Here is a 23,268-nt window from a genome sequence, read left to right on the forward strand (position 1 = left end):
GGCTTGAATATTTAGTAGGTAGTTGTTTAAATTAATTGTTTTAATTTAACAAAAGCGAAAAAAAAAAAATTCTTTTTTTTTGTATACTGAATCGAGGCTCGTGAAAGAGCTAACATTTATTTCACAAACAAATCAACAAGACAAACAGAACAAAAAAGAGGGAGCGGAAGACAAGATGGGGAGAGAAGGGGAGGCACACAAACACAACATTTGAGAGCAGGGACAAGTGTGGGAGGGAGAAGGCTTGGGGGGAGGAGGCGTGGGAAGGGGGGGGGGGGGGTGGAGAGGTATAAAACACAAGGAGACCAAGGAATTCCAGGACAGAAGTTGGTATTTCAAAAAAAAAAGTGTAGGATTTTGGGTGAAATTAGCGGGGGCAGAAAAGATCAAGGTTTTGGATGGGGGAAGATAAGAGATGGTGGTGAACAGCTGTTTTAAAGACCTGGAGGGTGGAGTGGGATTGAAGAGAGTGAGGGAGTTTGTTCCAGAGGTGGGAGAAAAGAGGAATGAAGGAGTGAAGGTGAGCAGAAAGTCTTGATTTTGGCAGTTTAACCATAAGAGGGTTGCAGGCAGATCTTGTGCGACCTGTAGGAATATTTAGGGGACAGAGCCCAGAGAGAGCTGGGGGGGGGCAGGCCAGAGAGGAGTCGGTAGAAGACAGAAAGACCACCAACCTGCCTGCGGTGAGTGAGTGAAAGGCCCTTGGAGTTAGCTTCATCGCGGGAGATTCCAATGATTCTGAACGCTTTGGTTTCAACAGCGTGAAGACGAGCTAGGTGTGAGGCAGGAGCACCAGACCATAGAGCTGCGGGGAGAGCAGTATTCCATAGAGCTGCGGATGAAAGCCTTGTAAGTGGTGAGGAGCTCAGATGTACCAAGGAAGGACTTCGCATGATGGAGGATGCCCAGACGGCGCCTGGCTTTGGAGGCCAGATTTGAAATGTGGTTTTCCCAGGAAAGATCATGGCGGATAGTGAGACCCAAAAGCTTGAGTGACAGAACTTCTTGGAGAGGATTATTCAGAAAGTGGATGGGAGGGTTGTCCAGTCGGTATTTTCTGAGAGACATCGTAAGAGTGTGAGATTTGACAGGATTGAAAGACATGTTCCACTTGTTTGCCCAGTCTGTGATTTTGTCCAGGTCTGCAGAGAGTGAGGAGGCTGCAGACTGCCGATCTGAGGGATGAGGAATGGAGCGACAGAGAGTAGAGTCGTCAGCAAAGAGATCGAGAGGATTTTCAAGAGAGTCAGAGAGATCATTGATGAAGACCAGAAAAAGCACAGGGCCCAGAACACTGCCTTGGGGATCTTCAGACTGACAGGAAGAGGAGATGAGAGAAACCCATTCAGGGCCACACATTGACTACGACTAGAGTGGAAGTCCGCCAGCCATGCATTTGGTGAGCAGAGCGGGGTGCCAGACCATATCGAAGGCACGTGAAATGTCAAGGGAGACAGCTCTAATTTCCTGTTTGGCGTTGAGGACCTCCATCCATTGTTGAGAAAGCAGAGGCAGCATGTCCAGAGTAGAGTGACCAGGTCTGAAACCAAATTGATGGTCAGAGATCAAGCCATTGGAGAAGAGGAATGATTTCATATCTGAAGCAATGATGGATTCCATGACTTTGCTGGTAATTTTGAGAAGGCTGATTGGTCTGTAGTTGCTAGGATCTGTTTTTGCACCTTTTGTGCAAAGTGGTGATGTTGGCTGATTTCCAAGCAGATGGCGGATGACCTTGAGCAAAAGAGAGGGTGAAGAGAACAGAGAGAGTGAGTGAAAGAGTGGAAGAACATGATTTTAGGACCCGTGGGCTGATGCCGTCAGGACCAGTTGCAGAATCAGAGTCGAGGGTTGACAGACACTTTTCCACCTTGTCAGGAGGAAAGGACATAGAGTCCAAGAGCAGTTGGGTACGACTGGGTACGGTGGGTACAGAGAGGGATGGGTTTGGGACACAAGATTTAGAGGCAAACACAGAGTTGAGGCATTCAGCTTTTTCATGTGCGGAGTCAGCCGTGTAGCCATTTGAGGTGAGGGAGGGGATGGAGCGGGAACAAACACCAGAAACAGATTTGACCAGACGCCACCAGGATTTGGAAGAGGGAGACAGATAAGAGAGTTCGGTCTTAAGAACGGAGAGATATTGTTTCCTGGCTCTCCTGAGGGTGGACGCACACTTGTTTCGGGCTTTGTGAAAGGAAATGAGATTTCCTTCCGCTGGATTTGCTTTACAGGAGACGAAAGCAAGTTGTTTCTGGGCAACAGCCTCACCACAAGATTCCGTGTACCATGGACGGGAGGAAGGGTATGACAACTGAAGACAAGATGGGATAAATCTGTGCATGAGAGAGAGCAAATTACTTTGGAAGAATTCCCAGGATGAGTTGATGTCAGAGGTGGTAGAGATGGGACACCAGTCCAGATGATTCATGGCTGCTTGAAGACTGTGCCAGTTGGCCTGAGTGAAATGCCAGACTCGTCGACGCTGAGGAGGCTCTCAGAAAATGGTCAGAGAGATGTCCACTTTAACAGGCACATGATCAGATGAGCCGATTGGAGGAGAAGAAGAGCAGCAGACATATTCAGGGAAGTTAGTCATAACCAAGTCCAGAAGAGAAGATGCTCCGTTGACTGAGATCCGGGTTGGGAAATTGACAGATTGTGTCAGTCCCAGTGAGTCGCAGAAGTCCTTTGCTGAAGAGCCATGGCTGGTGAGAGAGGTACCCACACCCAGCCAACTGGCATGGTGACAATTGAAATCACCACATATGAGGAAGAGAGAGTTGGGATGGGTAGATAGAAGTTGGTCCATATTATCAGACAGCGAGATGTAGATGGAGTCATCACTGTTTGATGGACGGTACAACACACATATGAACAAAAGGTGGGAGCGAAGGGGAAGTCGTAGCCAAAGGTATTCCTGGGGGTGAGGTGGAGAGAGGGCAGTGGAGGGCGAGTGAGGAAGAGAGTTTTTTTTAATAAAGATATCAACCCCACCTCCAGGACGAAGCTCAGGTCTATCATACTGGAGGAGGGAGTAACCTGGGAGAGATACCACGGAATCAGAGACATCATGAAGGAGGAAAGTTTCTGTTAAGTAGATCACATCTGGTTTGTCAGAAGCAACCTGTATGGAGAGATCAGTCAAGTTTGAGCGAAGGCCCCGGATGTTTGAGGTCCATGCCGTTACTGAAGAGGAAGGGGGAGCATCGGATACAGAACAGGGGGGGGGGGGGAGGGGTAGGGTAAGATGCCGAAGAGGAGGAAGAGGTAGGGAGAGCTGTTGAAGGTGTGTCAGAGATTTCAGAGATTTCAGAATAGCTTGGAGAAAGGGAAGAATGGGGCAGACAAAAGGTTTGATGGAGATTGGGTGAGGCACAGTGAGGTGTTTTTTGAGGAGGGGGAAGAGCGGGGCAGAAGGTTGGGGGAGATGAAGGTGAAAGTTGGAAGGGGGAAGAAGCAGGGAGGACGCTTTGAGGAGGAGGGGTGAGAGGGGAGTCTAGGAGGGGAGGAACGAGGGAGAGTCTCGGAGGGGAGGGGTGTGGGGGGAGTTTAGGAGGGAGGGGATGGAAGGGGCAAGGGGGGAGATTTGAAAGGGATGAGTGATGGGGAAGATTTGGAGGGGAGGGGCAAGGGGGTAGATTTGGAGGGGAGGGGTGATGGGGACGTTTTGGAGGGGAGGGGTGATGGGGAAGTTTTGGAGGGAAGGGGTGATGGGGAAGATTTGGAGGAGAGGGGCAAGGGGGAAGATTTGAAAGGGATGGGTGATGGGGAAGATTTGGAGGGGAGGGGCAAGGGGAAATATTTGAAAGAGATGGGTGATGGTGAAGATTTGGAGGGGCGGGGTAAGGGGGTAGATTTGGAGGGGAGTTGTGATGGGGAAGTTTTGGAGGCGAGGGGGGATGGGGAAGTTTTGGAGGGAAGGGGGGACGGGGAAGATTTGGAGGGGAGGGGTGAGATTGGATTTTGAAAAGTGTACGGTTCATGGGAAACGAACTTTTTTTGCAAAATGAGTTCGAGACCTTCGAGTCAAAAATATGTTTGAGGACGCTGAAGGAGGGGTGGAGGGCTGGAGAGTTTTGGGAATGTAGAAAAGAGGAACTGTAAGAGATGGTATTTTTTTTTGGAATGAATAGATTTGGTGAGCAAGACGAAAGCATCCTTTTATAGGAGAAGAAGAAAAAGGTGTTATAATATATGACAGAATACAGTTCTTCAGGGGAGAGATTAAACATTTCTAACCACGTGATCGCGTGATCACGAACAACGTGAACGAAGCACGAACGAACAAAAAAGAACAACAAATAAACGAATAAGAACTGAGAAGGAAATGTTTTTTGGGGGGGGGGGGGGGGGGGTTGAGTAGAGATATTAAACAAGGAAGTATGGGGTGAAGGACTGGGACGAAACAGAGAACGAAAGTAATTGCAGTGCATTTGACGAACCGCTGAGAGAAAACAAAACCACAATGTCAGAGACGGTAGCCTAAGCCTACTCGTACGAGTACTAGGCCTCAGAATACGCGACACGAATTAACCGACGATTGTGTATACATGTACGAAAAATTAACACCGAAAATTTTCCTAAAGACACGCTATAGGTACACACACCGAAGGATAGATACAGTTTCGACAAAAACACAATTGTGAAAAAATTACTTAGCCTCGAAAGCGTGAGCGCATGGAACAGCTTCTAAAAACGTGACCTCCAATCTAGCGCATGCGCATGTCCAAATTGAGGAACGATAGAAGATTTCTATATTCGTTAGGGTTGGCGAGTTATGCAAGTAGTTAAATTGTACTTCAATGTGAACTTTGTTCTTAAAGCATGCAAGGAAATGTGCAAAGAACTTCGACCAAGCAGTCAACCATCTGTGAGATGACCCAGTAACTTCAAAGGATGTGAACGTGGAGTTGGAATGTATCCCACCATTATTGGGACGTGGGGAGGGATTTTATCAGTTATTTGTGTCCTCCGTAATGATAAACATATGGAGTTTGGTGCCCGAAAGGCTGGCGTTAAGTGACTTCGGAATTCCAATGGAGCGAGATCAAAGCAGCTAAGATCTATTTAATGGAACACTCCGAGTCTTCGAGAGAGAATTCTCCCATGAAACGATGCGTCGTGTTTTTTGTTTGCAAAATCTAACTGTATTTTCGTGTAACTACTCTCTGCAAGATTAGTAATAAATCTCGATTTGAACTGAGTGAGTCTCGTGCAGTCTGCTTGAGTTTTGGCTGAGAGAGGTGTCCAAAAGATGCCACAACAGTTTTATATTCATTATATAATATTCAATTATTTTCTTCATTTGGCATAGTCTAATTCTTATGGATATAATTTCATCATTGAAAGAAACCATACGATGATCCTGATCGGGTATCTTAAAATTTACTTTAGAAATGTTTTTTTCTGAGACGGGTAAATAGGAGAGATTCTTTGGTTCCGTATTGAATTTATAACCTGTTGGGGTTGAGTAAGCGCTGAATGAAAATATTATTTGTTTTTACTCCATCATCATAAGCACCATCAACTAAATCACAGTTAATCAACACCGAATTTATACCTGAGGATATGTCAACGGCGTTATCACTGTAAAACGTATTATTATCTTCAAGCTTTTTTGCGGAGAAACCTAACATCTCTCGGAATGAATTATTAATCGTGAAATCTATTTTATAATTATTTTTAAGTCTAATAGTTGATTTTGATGTGTTTTTGAGTACCTATTTCAATATTTTTAGGTTCATCACGTTTTTCTTTCATAGTGCGTGAAATTTCTAAACATAGTACAGGAATCTCATCAGCTCTGGAGTGTACTTAGTTTTATATCCACTTCCCGGATTATAACTAAACTTGTTATTTTTTTCTGTGATATTAAACAGGGTATTATAGGTTTCCATAGACAATAACGCCGCTTCATATTCTTTTGCGGGATCAAGTTGCATCGGGTATGGTAATGAAGCCGTGTGATCACTCGCTGTAAAATCAAATCTAAGAGTTGTGCTTCTCATTTTATTATATGTGAGATAAAAGGTCTTTGTATTGCCATTTATTAATTATTTTTCTGTTCATCAACTGATCTAGAATGGCTGATGTTTCATTAAAACAATTGTTGTTTCCCGCCTCCTTACTGCCTAACAAAAGCAATAGTCTATTAACCAATTGTGGCAAGTCGCGTGGAATAAAACTAACACCCGAACCAAGCTTACTTAAAGCAGTAAGAATATCTTTTTCCTTCTTATTCTTACTAACTGTACTAACAACAGAACCCCCATAATCAAGCGCGTTTAGTAACAATATATACACCATCTTCCACATTTCCCATGTCAAGTGGTTCCTCAAAATATTCTGAATTAGCATACCCTGCTTTTGTGAGAAGAAACATTAATCTGGGAGTTAATCTAATAGGATGTCTGTCAGAACTTAAGAATGTCAAGTTATCATTAACTATCCGTACCATTTTGCTAACAAGGAAAAACTGATATCCTTGTCCTTTATAAATGAGACCCGTTTTGGTTTTTGAACCTGGCAAATATTCACTGTTTAGAATAGCGTTCACAACATATTTAGGAGGTTGATTTATCTTCTCAAGTTGTTGGCGTGCTTCTTGTGCTTCTATAACTCCGAGCTCTTGCTCTGCCTCTTGTCTCAAATTTGCTAACTCTTGATGTTGTTTGGGAGTATATGTTATCGCGGGAACTTGAAACATAACCGCCTTTTGTTCGGAAGATTTTAAAATAGGTTTAAAAAACTTCTCTTGTTTTCTTTCAAATACGTCTTCACCTAATAGTTTTTGTCTCCGTTTATTCTTTTCCCCCTCATGTTGTTTAACAACTTTTGAAAGTAATTGGTTATATTCCTTAAATTTTATTGCTCGTTCTTTGGCGTTCATTTTATTGATGCAGAGATATTATTAGTTATTATATCATCTTCTTTAACAACAATATATTTATATTTTTCCCCCGTATGTTTCATATGTCCCTCAAATTCCTTTTTGGTACATAATGTAGAACAATTATCTCTCCAAAAATTATTTATATCGATTGAATTTAGTTTGAATAAAATAAAAGTATTAGCATTGTTTCTAATTGAGCGATGAGGGAGTTGAAAGTATGATTGACTGAGATAAATACAATTACAAGAAGAATGCCGCCCCATTGTATAGAAGCTATCCATAACCGTTTGATTTCTCTCATTAACACAATCATCAAAGATAACGAGGTTCTTTTTTGTTTCATTTAAATCTTGGGGTAAAGGTATATCATCCGTATTATCAGTGAGAATACAAGTTATGGGCGCAGACGATGTGGGTTTTGATTTCTCCTTACCTTTTGGAGGAATGTCACAAAACAGTTGTATTACATCTTCAATGTTGAACTTATTTAGTTTGTGTTGAAGCCTATATAACCTGATTATATCTTCTTTTTTAAGTCCCGCATTAAAACCTTGTGATAGTAGTTGATACTCTGGTTGAAAACTAGACTTTGTGAAAATTATTACATTTTCATAATCTAAAAAATCTGAAGTAAGGAGCATCTTTAAAAGTAAACAGGTTTTCCCACATCCGCTTGAACCAACCATTAGACACCGTAATTAATTTGGGAGGTTCTTATGATTATAAAATTTTATCTTGCTTTCCCACATGGGTAAAAAAATCATCTATTTTAAATGGGGCTGAAAATATATAGCGGTTAATCATTCATCCTGTGTGTTGTTATCCCTATTATAATTGTGTATACATATTAGAAGTGACTCAACCAACCATCTCATTGAGTTGAATATATCTTGAAATATTTTTAAAATGGTTTCGTCCATTTTATATACCCAAATAAAAAAATTCAATTTTTTATTTTTATAATTATTTTAGTGAAAATCAAGATAATCGAGGAAATCAGAAATTTTACACATTTTGGAAATTTTGGGAAATTTCGGAAAAATCGTGACAATCGAGAAATTCGAGAAAATGTGAAAATTGAGAAATAAATAAATAAATAATTCGACCACTTCTGGTTTGTAATCCACAACTTCCTGTTTTTGGGGCAAGGGGGATATGGGCATTCTGCTCCTGGCCTGGTCTGGTCTGGATCTCTCCTTTTCTATGTACTTATGTGCTTTGGTAATCTTTGAGTATTTTACATCATCTTCTTTATCATGTATCAAAAGTTGATATGCGTTAAATTTCTCATATTTTTAATAGTTTTTAATTTAGTATTGAACGTCTCATATTCCATTTTAAAGTTTTTAATAATATTATTATTGATGCTAATAATATCAATGCACATTTTATTAGTCCCCTACCGGTGTTCACCGGAGGGGACTATAGGTTTGCACGCCGTTCCTCCATCTGTCCATCTGTCAGTCCGTCAGTCCGTCAGTCCGTCAGTCCGTCAGTCCGTCAGTCCGTCAGTCCGTCAGTCCGTCAGTCTGTCAGTCTGTCAGTCTGTCAGTCTGTCAGTCAGTCTGTCAGTCCATCACACAAAGAACAGTTTTCCGGACTTTCTTTTCTAAACTCTTAATGCTAATGATTTCAAACTTGGTACATGGTTTCCTCATGATAAGTTACAGATCAAGTTCGAACTTCACGAGATATCGATCATTTTTGACAAAGTTATGGCACCTTGGTTATTCTAGAGTTCTCCTCAAGCCGCACCGCGTGCCCTCAGCCTCGTCTCGTGAACGTCAAAAGCACGACACAGCGCACGCTTTTTGGAGGGGCGGAGCCAAGCCAAGCAACATATATATACACATCGATCATTGATTGTGTAGCGGAAAATATAATAAATTACTGATATTTAGCGACTCGAAAGGTTTTTTTTTGTTGTTTTGTTTTTGTTTTTGTATACAAGATCGAGGCTCGTTGTGTTGATGTTGCTCAACTCGTTAGGGTGGCATAGTTCCGAACCTGAAGGATCGGTAACCGACACAATTTCAGTCTTCGAGGCCGGCCGATAGGCAAAGTGTGACCAGAAGGGACGAGGTTCTCCTGACCACGTGGCCCTCGACTTGGTGGGGTTTGTCCGCACAATGTGGGCGCTTTCAGGATGAACTTTAGCCGGGGAGCATTTGGGCGCCCCGGTCTGATACTGCCGCCCACGCGCAGAACAACTTGTGAGTGCACGTGGGTCCCGGCGGTCCCACTGGCCTAGCGCTACCATGTTTAGACAGCGGAATCCGTCCCCGGGCACCGGCACCTACTCCCGGAAGTTTGAGAGAATAGTGGCGCCAGGCACGGTAGGACACCCGCGGAGCCCCGGCGGACCAGGGACGCGTGAGCCTACGCGTTAGCGTGCTACGGCGGAATCAACGGCTTCGGCCACGGTCGGGCCGATACTCGGCCCGGTCGCACCGGGAATGAACTGGTTCGATGCCCGCGCTGGAGAGGTCGCGGGCGACTGAGATGTATTAACAAATTAATTAAATAATTTGAGACGTCTGATTTCTAGTGTTTGGAAATTTGGAAGAGCTTGACCCTAGCCTTTCCCTTGTGAGGGCAAGGAGGAACTTAACGCTTGACACTTAAGCTTAGTTTGAAGTACACCCTGACCAGCGCTCACGGTGGGATGGCAAGGCAACCAGAAGGGACGAGGTTCTCCTGACCACGTGGCCCTCGATCTGGGAAGCGAGAGGCATTCCATTAGTGGACGCGCCCCTCACACCCGACTTTTGGGCGGCCCCGGCAGGCCGTTTGTTTTGACGTTCCGTGACAGGCCCCGCACCCCCACCTCCGGGCCGACCGGGTGACCGGAATGAATCCCGGTGTCCCGATCCGAATCTTCAGAGCGGGCCGGCTGGGGAGTGCCTGGCACCCCGTACCTGCACTTTCCGTCCCTGCGGTCCCAAATACCGGAACCACCCGAATACCACTTTATTCGACAAAATGAGGTGCGGCCTACATCTAGGCAAGGCCGCGTGACGTCATCGCGCTTTCACCTTAAAAGACTTATTTGATATAAGTTAATATTTTGATATAAGCCTTAGAAAACCAACCCTATAGAAGTCAATACCTCCAACGACACAGGCGCGCATTCGTGCCGCGTGACGTGGTGACGTCATCGCGCTTTCACCTTAAAAGACTTATTTGATATAAGTTAATATTTTGATATAAGCCTTAGAAAACCAACCCTATATAAGTCAATACCTCCAACGACACAGGTGCGCATTCGTGCCGCGTGACATGGTGACGTCATCGCGTTTTCACCTTAAAAGACCTATTTGATATAAGTTAATATTTTAAATTAGTCGGTCAATTTTTGCCCAATCTTTGCTAAATAAAGGTTGTCTTTACTTACCTGGTGGTGTTCCTAACCACCACAAGTAACCCGGTGCAATAATCGAAAACCGATTCAAAATGGCCCCTCGCTACGATTTTCCACGATCACATTTTATTTTCACGTACTTCAAATCGACGGATTTTTACCAAATAAAATACCTCACTCAATGCACTGATGTCGTTTTTGCGGCAGAAGTGAAAACAGATTCTAATTTGGAAATAAAACGAAGGCGTGCACAATGTAACAAAATCTCCTCAGAATCCAAAGTCGTGCCGCGGAACGTGGTGACGTCACGTTGACGTGACGTGCTCGTTGTGTTGAAAGAGCGAACATTAATCACACAGAAAGACAAACAGACACATAAAACAAATAACATCGGGAGCGGTAGACAAGATGGGGAGAGAGGGGGAAGGACACAAACACAACATTTGATCAACGATCAACGACCAACGATCAAACACAACAAACAAACACAACAACACAACACAAACACAACACAACACAACACAACACAACACACAACAAACACAACACAACAACAACACAACAAACACAAACACAACACAACAACAAACACAACAACAAACACAACACAAACACAACACAACACAACACAACACAACAAACACAACATTTGAGAGCAGGGACCGAGAGACATGGAGACATGGAGACATCGAGACATGGAGACATCGAGAGATCTGTGGGAGGGAGAGGGCTTTGGGGGGAGGCATGTGAAGGGGGGGGGGGGTGGGAGAGGTATAAACATATGGACACTGCCAGGACTTCCAGGAAAGAAGTTGGAATTTCAAACAAGGTGGATCTGGGGTGAATTAGTGCGGGTAGAAAAGATCAAGGTTTTGGATGGGGGAAGATAAGAGATGGTGGTGAACAGCTGTTTTAAAGACCTGGAGGGAGGAGAGGAGAGAGAGGTTTTAAAGACCTGGAGGGATTGAAGGGAGTGTGGGAGTTTGTTCCAGAGGCGGGAGAAAAGAGGAATGAAAGAGTGAAGGTGAGCAGAGAGCCGAGATTTCGGCAGTTTAACCATCAGAGGGTTGCTGGCAGATATTGTGCGACCTGTAGGAATATTTGGGGGACAGAGCACAGAGAGAGCTGGGGGAGCAAGGCCGGAGAGGAGTCGGTAGAAGACAGAAAGACCACCTACCTGCCTGCGGTGAGTGAGTGAAAGGCCCTCAGAGATAGCTTCATCGCGGGAGACTCCAATGATTTTGAAAGCTTTGGATTCAACAGCGTGAAGCCGAGCCAGGTGTGAGGCAGGAGCACCAGCCCATAGGGGAGAACAGAATTCCATTGAGCTGCGGATGAAAGCCTTGTATGTGGTGAGGAGCTCAGGTGTGCCGAGGAAGGACATTGCACGACGGAGGATGCCCAGTCGGCGACTGGCTTTGGAGGCCAGCTTGGAAATGTGGTTTTCCCAAGAAAGATCATCAGATCAGAAAGATCAGAAAGATCATTCCTTTCATCCCGCGGTTCTTTATGAACAACTTATTTTCTCGTGCTTCTGCTGACCTGTCTGCAAGGTGTATAAATCGAAGTCCCGAGTGCGAATCACAGCTGAGCCCGTCCTGAGGTAATTAGCGATTGGGGACGATTCAGAACCTGTGGATAAATAACCCTTGGTAATTTCCCCAACAGTTTTCCGGACGACAGACTGCCGGTAGGGGACATGGATTGCAGCGCAATACTCAGAATGCTTGTTTGTTTTTGTTTGTATTTAAATAATATATATATATATAATTTTCCAAAACATTCTTATTCCATTTTCAATTTTCAATTATTTTGAGAAATATATAATTTGTGAATTATACATTTTATTTAATTTCCAAAAAATGTAATTCATTTTCAATTTTTTCAATTATTTATTTTTTCTCAATTTCAATTTTAATAATTGCAATGAAAAGTCTGGTAAAATTATTTTCGTTATTACTTACAATGTTTCCACATTGCTTGTTTGTGGTGAGTTATTGCTTTAATACTCTGAGCCGTTTGCATTATACATCCCAATTTAATAATATTAAGAGATCCTTTCAATGATGTTTTATCTATCGTCTGATTGTTCTTGATTAATTTGGATTTCATCATTCTCATGCAAGAAAATATATTTTAAAAAAAATGCAGTTTATATTTCAGATATTTTACCACTTTTAAGCATTATCTTATTTCTGTTGGTAGATTTTATTGTATATCCTCAGCTTTCTCATTACGACCAATAACAATCGATGACTGTATTAGATACACACCTTTTGTTTTAGTAATAATTTTTTATATCTTGGATATTAATATGCTCTCCTATATTAATCATTATAACGGGTATTATCTCGCTGTCAGTTTTGGTTATGTCAATCAAACATAAACCTTGATAAATATCTCCTTTTACTCCCTGTTCATCTTTAGGTCGTTGATCACCTTTTTCTCCCTGTTCACCTTTTTCTCCCACAATTCCTTGGGTACCTCTCGGTCCAGTAGCTCCTCGTCTACCAATAAATCCTGGCCTACCCTGGGCACCTTTATCACCTCTTACACACAAAACCTTTTGAATTATTGCTCCCTTTTCACCTTTAACTCCCAGTACTCCTTGGTCACCTATAACTCCCAGTACTCCTTGGTCGCCTTTAACTCCCGGTACCACAAGTCTTTTATTAATTTCACCGGTTTCCATATTTTTCTCCCTTTCCTCCCTCTCCTTTTTCTCCCTTTACTCCCTTTCCTCCCTCTCCTCCCTCTCTTCCCTCCCACTCTCTTCTTCAACTCCATCCTCATCCCTTGCTACCCTAAAAGCATCTCCCCATAGAATATTGTCGCGCAACCGCCGAAATTAATATCAGGCGGTCACGGATGCCGATCGCGAAGGCCTTAGCCCCCGTTGTGAAAACTCAATGGCAGATTCCAAAACCAAAAGCTACCCCAAGTGCGCGGGATGGAGGGAAGCGGCGAGACCTCCCAGCCTTATCTGTTAAATCAATCGCCCGGAAAACTGCGTTCAAGTATGTACAGCAAATAATATAAGGGTTTATTAAATGAAAACAGGGACTGGAAAAGCACGTGCCAGTAATGAAATATCCTAAATCGGGATCCCGCACACCAGTAATCAAATACAAACGAGGGAATCTGAATTAATGGAAAAGAACACGTCATGTACTGGTGAACGCGCAACTCGGTCTTATCTGGTCTTTGTCGTTGGCATTGGCCGCCGTCCAACACGCGGCTCCTTTCATCCCGCGGCACGCCTCACTCCAATTTCCAAAGCACCGAGCACCACGCACCAAGCCCCGATCACCACGACGTCGACCCTCATACACGGTCAACAAGCCAACTCGGATCTCACCGGGACAGCCAGCTCAGGCCGCGAATCTTCCAGGAATCTGCTAGGAATCTTACTGGAATCTGCGAGCCAATGCAACCAGGGATCTCACGAAACTGTCAGGGCCAGGAATCTCACAAGTGCGCAACTGCTCAAGTCGTCCGTAACTCACTCGGGATCCAACTCACAACTCAACTCGACTCAACTCTGCGCACTCAACTCCAACTCGAATGACTAAATGGCGTTCGGCGCGCGTTCATCAATTGCCTGAAAAATGGCGTTCGGCCTCGATAGTAGATGCTGACCCGTGACGTCAGCATTGGCGCACTGCCAACCAATCAGTCTCCTCCACCGACTCGCCAGCTCACCCAGGTGCACGCCCACTGCTCCACTCACACTCGCGCTCCCTGCTCCTTATGTCATAGCACGTGCTATTCGAGGTGGATAGGCCTCTGAGGTGTAAATGGCGGCGGCCATTCGGTGGTGTCCTGGCCTGATTTCTTCCTAAGTCATGTCAGGGGGGAGGGGATTATTTAGTGTTGCACTGAGGATCCGTCGGAATGTCTATGTGGTGTGCGGTGCCAAAAGGGACAAAGGTTTGGCTAACCAGGGGAGGACACACAGGGGTGCTACTCCTTAATCCCTACACTACTTATCACTCGAACCTCCTGGTAGATTCACAATTATACATCTTAACTGACAAAACGCCGATACAGGAACTTATTACAAGGTAGTTTTCCTTACCGCCACCTCGAAGCATGTTACCTACTCAGATCTAACTGCTCTACATATTGCTCTACCACATCGACATAACAATATTATACATATATTCATCTGGATTTTGAGATATTCTTATATGTATAATTATTTTTCTTATAATCGGATACCAATAGGATTTGTTGACAATTTCTAAAAGAGTTTTATATTTCATAACTTTGAGAAGTTGATTTTTATTTCATATTTTCATCAGGTCTCTATTTGTGTGTAATAGTCTTCTTTACGAGACCAATTAAAATCATCTATGTCTTCCAAGTTCATTGAAAAGAACCAATTATACCCTAAATCAAACATATCATACGTTTATTTTTCATATATCCTCCCCAACTACAGACTTGGCATTTAATATGGAATTTTTTTCTTTTTCTTGACTTGGGTTTACTTTCTGAACTCAGTATATCAATCTGGTGAGTTTCTTTTACGCTTCGGTGATTTCTTTGTTGAAAGAACCATGTCACTGATTGTCTTTCGCAGCAAGAAGTCAATAACAGGATTATATCACAGGTGACGTGACAAAATGTAAGAACAGGTACATTTGACGATTGGCTTCACAATCGGGTATATAAGGGTTGTTGGTTCTGTATTAGTGGAAAACAACTGCTGCACGTCTACAAAAGTTATTGCCGCTTCCTCTGGAGATGGTCCGTCAACTTGACAATGCTGTTTGTCATGGAGTGGTGGCTTTACGAAATTCTGCCATGAAACAGCGTGCTATTGCTCGGCAGTATGGCATCACTCAAGGTCAGGTGTCAAAGATCCTGAAACGAAATGCTCAGAGGGGTGTCCCTACTCCAATACCGAGGCCAGGACGTCCACGCAGAACCACAAGGAGAGATGATCGCCAGCTGCATCGGTTAGTCTGCAATGGCCGTACCAAGTCAGCTAATCGGCTTCGGGCTGAGTGGCAGCAACTGACAAATGTGCCTGTATCCAGAAGGCTAGTTAACCAACGACTGGTTCAAGCAGGCTATCGTGCCAGGCGTCCCCTGAGAAAGCCACGCCTGACCAGACAACACAGCCAGCGCTGATTGCAGTGGGCCAGAGAGCACCTTCAATGGCAGCCAGGACACTGGAATCACGTGACCTTCAGTGACGAGTCTAGATTTCTGGTCTATCGTCAAGATGGCCGCGTCCAAGTGCGCAGACAAGTGCATGAAGCCCACAACGAAGATTGTATAGTGCCAAGATTACAAGCTGGAGGTGGTGGGGTGACCGTTTGGGCTGCTTTTCATGCAGGGGGCAAAACTGACCTGGTTGTTCTGAATGCAAACCTGAACCAGTTCAAGTACAGGGTCATTCTGGAAGAAACATTGCTTCCATTTGCTCGTGCAGCCTTTCGAGGAAACTTTGTCTTCCAAGATGACAATGCACGGCCTCATCGTGCTCGCATGATCCAACACTTTCTTGTTGACCATGGTGTAGAGCATATGGAGTGGCCTGCCATGTCCCCGGATATGAATCCGATAGAGAACTTGTGGGCAGAATTAACGCGTCAAATCGACAACTTGGTCCAGCAGCCGACCTCTGTGCGTGAATTGCAGCAGACTATTGTCACTGCATGGCAAGCGATTCCTGTCCAAACTTTGGCAAATCTCGTGAACAGCATGCCTCGACGTGTACATGCTCTCCTGAATGCTCGTGGGGGTTACACGAAGTACTGAACTGTAATTTTACTGTCCGTAATCCCAGTCATCATTTAGCTTTTGTTTTTGTTGAAATTTTTTTTGGCTAATGTGCAAAATAAAGAGATACTTCTGGAAAACGTACAGAAGTTTAACACAGTACTGTCCGTGAATTGAGTTCGATATCAGTTTACATCACTTTCAAGGATCAATTTATTTGCTTCGAAATGTCAAATGTGGTTTTTGTTTCTTTTAAAGGTCACATTAACAAAATCTAGAATAATTTCAACATAATTCCAATGAACTTTTGGTTCTAAGTCATCTTGAAAAGTAAGTTCACTCCCACAAAAAAAATATTCCATATTAAATGCCAAGTCTGTATATGTCCTTCTTTATGAAGTTTAATTGTAAGCAGATGGTTAATAAGAAATAAGAAATAATAAGGTTAATAAGAAAAGGTGTATGGTCTGGAGAACCAGGTGTTGTGGCTGTAAATTCTACTTGTTTGTTAAAGAGTGCTGTGGAATATTTTGTTAAATCACTGAATCTAACTAAGTCATTGTCATATGTGGGGCTTGGATAATTAATTGATTAATTTATAATTATTCTTCATATTAATATGTTTTGTTATATTATATTTTTGTCGTTTAGCCTGTGCCTTTTATAATAATTTGATAAATCAATATCCAACTCTCAGGATAATCCAATGATAGAACCATCTTTTCCAATAATTACATGATCAATAAGTCATTTTTTAAATGAGATTTATAATAATATCATAAAAATTTACATTGTTGTTGAGTTGAAATAATATGTATAAACATAATTGACCACAACATTTGGAATTAATGTCTTGGACTTGAAATGTTTGATAAACACCATTCTGTAAGAAGTTAATTACTTCAAGAGGCGGTGGAAGGCCATAACTACCGAAATAAAAAAAATTCCGACTATTAAGAATACAAACCCAATGAGACCCATTCCCATCTTCTAAATTCATAATACTATTCTTTGTATTTTAAGACAGCTTTGTTAATTCATCTCTCATACAAATAATTACATGATCAATTTTTAGTTTTTTGCAATATTTTGCAAATTCTATATTTGATGTTGTATTCTTTCCAAATTGTTTAAACCATTTATCCATTTATTTAGAAGAAAGATGTAATCCATTACCCCTTTTAATTAGTTTTACACCTGCCTGTGAGATAGAAGAAAGCATATCTCCAACTAACTATCTCGCTTCATCAGGTAGGCTTTAAAGCTTTTCAGCAAAATCTACAATAACACCACTTCCACTAATTTGTTTCTCCAAATCCTTATTATGTCTTTCCAATTCTTTTTGAGCTTTTAGTTGTGCCTTCCTATCGTTAGCAGTTTTTACCACTGCTGAAATACCACCGGTCAAAGCCCCCGCCGCGCTTAAACCAGAAAATAAAGGAATGAGAAATGGAAGAAATCCTCCTCTGAAATTTTAAATGTCAGTGAACCCGCATCATTCAAGGTTTTCACCTGCTCACTTGTGAGAAAAACATCAAGTCTTATATCTCCTTTTCTCTGAATCGTTTTAACGTTAATTATACAAGGCTTTTGATTTTGAATACAAGATGTTCATTTATCATGATTGATTTGACTAACATAAACATCAGTTGATACTTTACTCATTTATTTATTATGAGAAAAAAATCAATGTTATATTAGTCATAACACCATTATCTGTATTAATCTGCAATTCAGTTTCTTCCAAAAGCAAACAATATGTATCAACCTCTTCACTCTCCCCTCTTTCAATGTAGAAAGATGTTTCCACTCTATTAGACTTTATAGTTTCCTTTTGAGAACTCAGGTCAATTGCGTAGAGTGTATAAAGTTTTTGAAACGCAACCATATCCAAAATGGGCTCTTGATTACCGTTGCTTTCACACACCTTTTGGTAAGACTTTGTAGGCTTCCGCATAATCATTTTTTTCCCAATCAATTTCCAATCTATCTTGCAGGTAAAATGGGCCATCAAGAGAAACCCGAAGTTGTTTCACCTTGGCATTATCACTCAGCGCATTATTCTTATCAGTACCTTCATCTCCATCTGGTTTCTTTAAAATGAGCAGTAGGTATCGTGGCTTTCCTTCCAGAACACCTAAATTCCAAGTGGAGGTCATGTGTTCCAGTTTAACATGTTGACATCTTCTTTTAAGGTATGATACATTCAGCGGTTTCTTTGAGTTAAGTCTTCTATCTTTCTTTCTCTCTCTCTCATCTCTTTGGTTTTAAGATTCGGAGTATATTCACTAATATACCAACCCATTTCATTCATAAAAAAATTATCACCAAAAGCATTAGCATCCCCAAATAGCAATCTATTTACATTATCATTCCTTTGTAGTTGAAATCGAATTTTAAGTCCATACACAAAACTTTATCATAATCTCAAAATCCAAATATACCCTTCAGGGGAACTGCTACGGTAAAACTATTCTCTGCTTTTGTATCATCGTTATACATTGTCTTTGTTTGATTATAACCAGGGTCTGCATTTGTTCCCGTTGACATATCAGATATAAAACCTTCAACAGCCCAGTAGTCGGAGAATGGGGGTTCTGGCTCACATAAAATTTGACATTGAAGTCAATGGGAAAAATTCAGGAAACGAATTGACTCCTACCCCCTCTTGAAAAATTACACCCATTTCTACCTCTTTTTAACTTATTAACTCCCCCATTTTTTATTATACTCATACAGAGACCCAACGAATATCTGATCATGTTTTATCTCCCTGATAAGATCCGTCCTTTTATCAGAGAAATCACCATCTAAAATATTGATAAATATTACATTAGAATTTAGCTCTCGGTTTAGGTATCGCTGTTGAGCCAATATGAAATGATAAACTTATCATAATGACCTAATCTGACCCCATCCCGAACCACATATCATTTTGAGATTATAGAAAATTATTTTCCCATGAAGGACTCCAGTCCACATACCTTCAGTCTTTATTTCTTGACAACCGTCAAAGTTCTCAGTCCATTCAAGGATATTGCCTCCTCGAGCCTCCAACTTACCCGTATTTAAATTTATTCGCTTATTTGTTTTATCGACTCTTACCCCTCTTATTTTTTTCAATGAGACTTATTTGATATTTATCACATTCATGATGTTTTCTATTTAAATGCCAAGGTTGTTGATTTCTCCAATCTTTGGTTTGGTTATTGCTTGTTTCTATCATTTATATATTAGTAAAAAAGGCGGCGGCAACCCGTTAAAATTCCTTACCCACTCCCTCACCCCCCTTTTTATCTTATCACTTGTACTTTTCACTTATGTTTATCTTAATATAGCTTAACACTTATATTTATCACTTATATTTATCTTCACACTTATAACCATGAGGGAGACTATCAATTCCATTTTCTGAAATAAACCTCTTATCATCAAAAGCCCCAAGAGCGTTCTTATTTACCTCTTCTGAATATTATTGTTTATAACTTTTTATCGCATTCATTTTATTGAACTCTTCACCAAACTTTGCCAAACTACATCAAATTCATACAAGGGATCTGATCATCACTCTGTTGCTGACAGGCACACATTGATGTGCACCTCAACTCTGAATAGCGACATTTGCAGTGTCGAGTCTTGCATTGCTTCTGGCATGCACAACAAATCATCTCGAGGCAACTTTATGGGATTGGACTCGGTGACATCAGAATCGGCTCTCATCCTGAATCACCACGTTTCCATCCCATTTCCACAGGTGCAGGAAGGTCAGGTTTTTTGTTTTTGTTTTTGTTTTTGTATACAAGATCGAGGCTCGTGAAAGAGCGAACATTAATCACACAAAAAGACAAACCGACACACAAAACACAAAATAATGGGAGCGGTAAACAATATGGGGAGAGAGGGGGAAGGACACAAACACAACATTTGAGAGCAAGGAGATCGAGAGAACTGTGGGAGGGAGAGGGCTTGGGGTGGCGGTGGGAGAGGTATAAAATATATCGACAAGTTGGAATTTCAAAAAAGTGTATCTGGGGTGAAAATTAGCGGGCGTAGAAAAGATCAAGGTTTTGGATGGAGGAAGATAAGAGATTGTGGTGAACAGCTGTTTTAAAGACCTGGAGGGAGGAGTGGGATTGAAGGGAGTGGGGGAGTTTGTTCCAGAGTTGGGAGAAATGGGGAATGAAAGAGTGAAGGCGAGCAGAGAGCCTAGGTTTTGGCAGTTTAACTATAAGAAGGTTGCTGGCAGATCTTGTGTGACCTGTAGGAATATTTGGGGGACAGAGCACAGAGAGAGCTGGGGGACCAAGGCCGAAGAGGAGTCGGTAGAAGACAGAAGGGCGACCAACCTGCCTGTGGTGAGTGAGTGAAAGGCCCTCGGAGTTAGCTTCATCGCAGGAGATTCCAATGATTCTGAAAGCTTTGGTTTCAACAGCGTGAAGCCGAATGGCAAAATGAGCATTTCTCCATACCATGGCTTGATAGTATACTCACATCAAATGGAAATTAAGAGCATCACTTGTCGGTGACATTGCTTCTGGTTTACCTGTCTTGGAGAACAACATATGTCTTGCTGAATCAACAGAGGTTGTTCTGTGCACATTATATATTCTGCAGACGAACGTTTCTGCAGATTTGATTGTCTCCTCTGTGAGTTCACCAATGCCCAAGTTATTCAGCAGTTTATGGTGCACTTTGAAGACTTTCCATGATGTTTGCTTGGTGTGATTTGCAAAATAGGAGGTGGTGTGACACCCAGTTAATGCATGAAATGGTAGCAGTGCTGTGGACAAACTTCTCGGTAGATTGTTTAGATTAGATTACCACATAGAGCTGCATGTATATACATGATATATGAATGCTTTACCCAAGAATGTGTCCAAAAATGGCAATTTGGCGGCTATTTTGTTTATGCTAATTAGAAGGTCAAAAACTCTAAATTCGGCTTGGGAAGCGCGTTAGTCGAATGCAACAAACCCTTATTATGTTAAGAAGTGAGGTTTCCAACCTTTACCCAAAAGTGCACCCAACATTCACATTTCTCAGAAATCCGTCTTGTCTGTTAGTAGCTAGACCGCCACTCAGTAGAGCGCATACTCGTGCCGTGGGTGGCCGCTGCTGAGCCCTATCTTCCAATAGTAACAAATCCTTCAAAAAATTCCTGGATCCGGAATAATATCCTGAGCTTCACCAAAAACTAATCAATTATTCCTTATCCCAAGGGCAATCATCCCACCAATTTTCATCCAAATCTGTCCAGAAATTTTCCAGATATCTTGTTCAGAAACACACACGGATGGACACGATCGAATGCATTACTCCCTAGCGGGAGTAATTATCGAGCTGCCTGCTGCGTAGGTCTCTTATCTTGTATAATGAGGTTTAATAATCAAGCACTTAGTAACATGGAGATCGCCCATTGGCCCAAGGGATGGAGGGGTGCAACTGTTCGACGTTTGTTATGTAATTACGTCGATCAAATATAGATATCTCACGGTGTACAATGAACAATGTTCAATGAATGAACAATGAACGGAGCAAAGTACAGAGATATCCTGAATGAAAACCTGAAACAGAGCACCCAGGACCTCAGACTATGTTATGTCAAAGGAGACGAGATCAAGGAAGACTTTCTGTTCTGCAAGCCTCTCACAACAACGATGAAAGCAGCTGACATGAAGAAGCTCGTGGACAACTTCTTCAGAAGCAACGGCCTCTCGTGGGACATGGTGTCTGCAGTTTGCTCTGACGGAGCTGCAGCCATTCTGGGATGCAAATCCGGTTTTGGAGAACTGGTGAAGGCCGATGCACCACACATCATCGTCACACACTGCGTCCTGCACAGACACGCACTGGCATCAAAGACCCTGCCTCGAAAACTGGCCAATGTTCTGAAAATCGTCGTTGAAACTGTGAATTATGTGCGAAGCCATGCTCTGAATCATCGCATCTTCAAAGAGCTGTGCAATGAAATCGGCTCTGAATTCGAAGTCCTTCTCTACCACTCTGACGTTCGATGGTTATCACGAGGGAAGGTAGTGAGCCGTGTTTTTGCCTTGCGTGTAGAATTAGCCCTGTTTTTGCGAGAACACCAGCATTGCCATGCAACGCACTTCCAAGAGTCAGAGTTCATCCTCACCTTGGCGAACTTGGCTGACATCTTCAACACACTCAATCATCTCAATTGCCAGATGCAGGGCGGTGGAGTGAATGTCATCGAATCTGAAGAAAAGCTGAGCGCTTTCCGAAAGAAGTTACCATTGTGGAGGCGGCAAACAGAGAACGACAACTTCGTGAACTTTTCGGTACTGGACGAGTGCGTGAGCGGGATGAAAGATGAGTCTGAAGTTGGAGGCACTGCTGTACCGGGGGAGCTGAAGCAAGCGATTGCCATGCACTTGGATGAGCTGGGAAAGTCATTTGACGGTTACTTCCCCGACCAAGAGCAATACCCAGCATGGGTGTGGCAGCCGTTTACTTTTGACGTGGCAATGGCAGTTGTCAATGACCAATACCTCGACGACCTCATCGAACTTCAGCAGAGCCAAACTGAACAACAACTCTTCGGCACAACAACGCTCACAATGTTTTGGTGCCGCCAAATGGAAGAGTATCCTCACATCGCTAAAATTGCCCTTGAGCTCCTCACGCCGTTCTTTACAACGTATCTCTGCGAGCATGCGTTTTCGAAACTGGTGGACATTAAAACAAAGATAAGGAGCAGGCTTGCATGCGAAAATGATTTGAGGGTGGCCCTTGCCAAAACAAAACCACGCATTTCCCAGATCGCCTCCTAAAAAGAGGAACAGAAAACGCATTAAGATGTAATTCTTCTTAATTTTTGGGTCATATTTTAGGGGTTCCGCGAGTGTTCGGTGGGTTTCTTTAGGGTTCGGCGCCTTTAGAAAGGTTAAGAACCACTGTCCTAGGACCTAACGGATGTCGTCACGAGGCGAGGAGAAACACGAACTACACGAACATCGCCATTGTCCAAACTGTTTATTCATGCATGCGCAGCTGCAACATAGCAATACATCACAAAGCTCGTTTTTCGCTCACCTAGACTTTAGTCCGGTCGGTAAATGTATCGATCGAGCAGTGTCCATAGGTAAGTGAGCGAGTGACAGAGAGTGTGTATGTATGTGTGTGTGTAAGACAGTCAGAGAGTTGTGTGAGTCAGTCGGTGAGTTGTGTGTGTCAGTCAGTGAGTTGTGTGTCAGTCAGTGAGTTGTGTGTGTGCCTGTCAGTGAGTTGTGTGTGTCAGTCAGTGAGTTGTGTGTGT

Source organism: Myxine glutinosa, chromosome 1, assembly GCF_964187855.1.
Source record: "Myxine glutinosa chromosome 1, kmMyxGlut1.1, whole genome shotgun sequence".
Classification (NCBI taxonomy): domain Eukaryota; kingdom Metazoa; phylum Chordata; class Myxini; order Myxiniformes; family Myxinidae; genus Myxine; species Myxine glutinosa.